Here is a 4,600-nt window from a genome sequence, read left to right as displayed (position 1 = left end):
CATCCCTCTTTCTGCTTCCTTACCTACCCCCCCCATCTTCAGTCATTTATACTGTCCCCCCGGGGGTTTGAGCAGTTAAATGAGCTCAATGGAGCGGCATTTAGCACCCATCCCCTTCAAACTGCAGGGCCAAACAGGTAGATAGGGACCCTCTGAGTGTGAACCCTGACCCTGGACAGAGGTCACACGAAGATTCTTCAGGCTATCAAAGTCCTGGGACAACAGCCTCAACCAAATTCATCCAAGAGAACACTTTAGAACTCCTACAATACATAAGAGTTTAACTGAAAAACCCATTACACATTCCACATTATGCATATATAAGAATCATCCTTATCTTTTAGAAAGCTATTGACTTTCTGAGGATTATCATCTATGGAAGAGATCAGTCCAGCCCTGAAATAAGCACTATTTCCCCCCACTTTATTGAGCTATAATTGATATCTGGCCCTGCTTAAGTCTTAGGTGTAGGGCATAACGATTTGACTTCCCTATACCAACTAAATGATCACTGCAGCAAGTTTCGTTAATACCCATCATCTCGGATAGATATAAACACACTCCCCCCCCCCCAAAAAGGAAAAAACAGTTATTTCCTTGTGATGAGAACTCTTGACATTTATTCTCTTAGCAACTTTCAAACATACCATGAAGTTTTTAACTACGGTCACCGTTCCATACACTGCATCCTTAGTACTTCTTTCTCTTATAACTCAAAGTCTGTACCACTTTCCTCCTTTCCTCCTCAAACCCGTGCCTCTAGTAACCACAAATCTCATCTCTTTTTTCCCCCTGGCTTTGGTTGTCTTTTTTTGTTTGTTTGCTTTAGATTCCATATGTAAATGAGATCTTTGCTTATAGTATTTGATATGTCTCTGTGTGACTTATTTCACTTAAAACAACACCCTCTGAGACCATCCATGGTATTGCAGATGGCTGGATTTCCTTCTTTTTAGTGGCTAAATAATATTCCATTGTGTGTGTATTCACAGCCTCCTTATCCATTCACCTGTGTTGATGGATATTTAGATTGTTTCTAGGTCTTGGCTATTGCAAATAATGCTGCTAAGGACATAGGTGTGCAGGTTTCTTTCACATGGTGTTCTCATTTCCCAAGAAATATAGACCCAGAAGTGGAATTGCTGGGTCATAGGTACTTCTGTTTTGAATATTTTGAGGCTCCTCCATATTGGTTTCCACAGTGGTTGCACAATTTATAATCCTTTTGCCACCTCATCGCTGGCATTTGTGATCTTTTGTCTTTTTGAAGACAGACATCCTACCTGGTGTGAGGTGATGTCTCACTGTGATTTAGATTTGCATTTCTCTGATGATGAGTGATGTTGAACATCTCTTCACGTACCTGTTGGCCATTTGCATGTTTTTTTTTTTTTTTAAATCATCCATTTAGGTCATTTGCCCATTTTTAAATTGGGTTGTTTGGTTTTTTGCTGTTGAGTTGTACAAGTTCTTCATATATTTTGGATATTAACCCCTTACTAGATGGTTTGCAAATATGTTTTTTCCCATTTTTTAGCTTGTCTTTTCACTCTGTTGATGGTTTCTTCTCTTGTGTAGCTCTTTAGTTGGATACACTGTCACTTATTTTTTGCTTTTGTTGCTTGTGCTTTAGGTCTTATATCTAAAAAAACATTGTTAAGACCCATGTCCAAGAGCCTTTCCCCTGTTTTCTTCTAGGAGTTTTACAATCTCTCATTTAAATTTGTAATCTATTTCAAGTTAATTTGGGGAAGTGGTGTAATATTCTTTCACATGTGAATATTCAATTAACCCAGCACCATTTACTGAAGAGACTGTCTTTTCTCCATTAAGTATTCTTGGCTCCCTTGTCAGTATTTGTGTGTGTGTGTGTGTGTGTGTGTGTGTGTGTGTGTGTGTGTATGTATATATATATATACTCACATATGGTTAACTAATATATTAATATATATATTAATATAATAACACTTCCAAAATGTGTACTTGGACTTGCACAGACCTACTTCCTGGGTGAATTTTAGTGGTATTTCAGAACCCAAGGTTCTGGTGAGGGTAGTGGCTAGAATGGAGACCCTGAAAGGTTGTAGAAGGAATACTGGTGTTAAGTTCTCATCAGAAGCATTTGGAATTTGCCTCTTGTCATTTTGATGCTCTTCTGCATGCTTTTGCTCAAAGAGAAGTCACTCAAGTTTTGTTTTGATGACTGATTACGGTGATATCTGTCTGGCCTAATCAGAATTTGAAAGGAAAAAAGCAGGGTGCCTGGGTGGTGTGGTTGGTTAAGCTCCTGACTCTTGGTTTCTGCTCAGGTCACGATCTCAGGGTTGTGGGATTGAGCCCCACTCTGGGCTCTGCACTTAGTGCAGTGTCTGCTTGAGATTCTCTCTCCCCTCTCCCTCTGCCCCTCCCCGCAACTCTCTCTGAAATAAAATAAATCAGAAAGAAAGGAAAGAAGGAAGGAAGGAAGGAAGGCAGCCTTTGGTAAATGCTTTCACCTAGTGCCATTTGTTAAACAAAAACCTCTTGACATTTTTGCTCTCCAGATAGAGAATATGTATTCTTGTCTCTGAATCTGGGGAAGGAGAGGGCCGTACAATGAGGAAGGTGTGACAGCAGTGATGTGTCTTGCAGAAATGTGGGGAGAGAGTGATGAGCTCTTGGCCAGGGTGGCAGGGGAGCTGCCACAGACATGCTGACGTCCATGTGAACCCTAATGAAGAAGAGGAATTCTCGGGTGGGAAAGGGCAGTCGGGGCCAAAGTCACAGTGTAACCAGAGACCCAAAAGGACGCAAGATCAGGGGTCGCGCTAGGAAGTGTGAGCAGTTCGATGTGATAAGAATGTATGGTGCTGTGTTTAGTAGAGGACTGGACAAGTAGCCAGCGGCCAGAGCAAGAAAGGCCTGACTATTATTCAGGTTTTATTGTCTTGTTTTGTTTTATTTTTTCAGACTTGCTCCTGAACAACTTAGTATGGCTTCATAGACAATAGAGGCAAATAAATGATTCTAAAAAACATTTGTAGCATTGATGCAGAAAATCCAAATGACTTCCCCCAGCCTTCTCCTAGACAGCAATTTTCCTACCTTGAGTTCTCCTAAGCGCTGAACGTTAAAAAGAAAAGAGGAAGAAAAATAAGATGAAAAGGAAGGCAAGTCATTCATTAAGATCTTAGCTGAGCTGGAAAAACGATACAGCCAAGAGATAGAGGGAGCTAGTTCCAGATGGCAGAAATGGTGTCTATTAATTAGCCATCACTGTAGTTAATTAAACATTTGGATGAACATAATGAAAGAACATTTGAGGCTCTCCACTGAAAGGGTTAGTTAAAGCAAACCTCAGCTGAAGGAGCTGGCTTCGTTCCAGATAAGGAATCACAGTTAGAGAAAGTGATCGTATACTTTTCATCTTTCAGTATGATTGATTGCTATTTTGGGAACTCCAACAAAGAGAAATAACTTTATCAGACAAAGCTACTACTTTGTTTCTTGGTTACGAACATTTCTGTTCTAGAAATTCATAAAACAAGAATTGTGATTGGTAAACAAGTATATAAAGAGATGTTCAACCTTACTTCTAACCAAACTGAAATATCAGGAAAGGATAACTTTATGCTCATTAACTTTGCCAAAAACATGGTAAATAGTAAAAGTTGGCAAGATTGGTGGTGGGAAAATATAAGAGAGTATTCATTCAACAAAGTTTTGATGGCCAAAATCTGTATCTCAGACACTAAGAAAGGCACTAATGTATAGAAAAATAGAAACCTTTTTTCCCCTTTTACCCAGTAATACTGCTTCCAGGAATTTTCTGGAAATAATCTTCATCCCTACACACCTCTAAAGAAAATCCTGCACTGAGTATATATATAAACGGAGAGAGTCAATGTAGCATTATTAATGATAAATGACTGGAAAGGTGGAAGCTACGTAATTGTCCACTCGTATAGAAGTGTATATTATGTTGTTACATGCTAGTTCATCCACTGCATTTGTTAGACAGAACAGGTCATGGCCGCAGTAACAGATAAATTCACACACCCAGAGTTTTGTCTCTTGCTCATGCAATGTTCAATGTAACTTGAGCAACTCACCAGAGAATCTCTTTTCTACATAGCGATTCAGGGACCCAGGCCACCCGGTGATGCCACCAGCTCAACCCTTGGCTTCTAGGAGGGGGAAAAGAGGAAACGTGAAAAACTCACACCATTTCTTAACTGCTCTACCTGAAAGTGATGTATCACTTCTCCTCAGAGCCATTTGGGCAAAACCAGTCACGTGGTTTCAACCCAGCTGCTCATTATATATTTTGCTCATTTTCTGAGTGGATTAAGTATGTTTTTAAAAGGTTTTATTTATTTATTTGACAGAGAGAGATCACAAGTAGGCAGAACAGGCAGAGAGAGAAGGTGAAGCAGGCTCTCTATTGAGCAGAGAGCCCAATGCCAGGCTTGATCCCAGGATCATGACCCGAGCTGAAAGCAGATGCTGAACCCACTGAGGCACCCAGGCGTCCCATATTTTGCCCATTTTCTGAGTGCATTGTGTATTTTCTGCTGTGGAGTTTTAAGAGTGTGTGTGTGTGTGTGTATGTGTGTGTGTA

The sequence above is a fragment of the Mustela nigripes genome, chromosome 4 (assembly GCF_022355385.1).
Source record: "Mustela nigripes isolate SB6536 chromosome 4, MUSNIG.SB6536, whole genome shotgun sequence".
NCBI lineage: Eukaryota > Metazoa > Chordata > Mammalia > Carnivora > Mustelidae > Mustela > Mustela nigripes.
The sequence above is the reverse complement of the archived record's forward strand: the minus strand, read 5'-3'. Positions refer to the sequence as shown.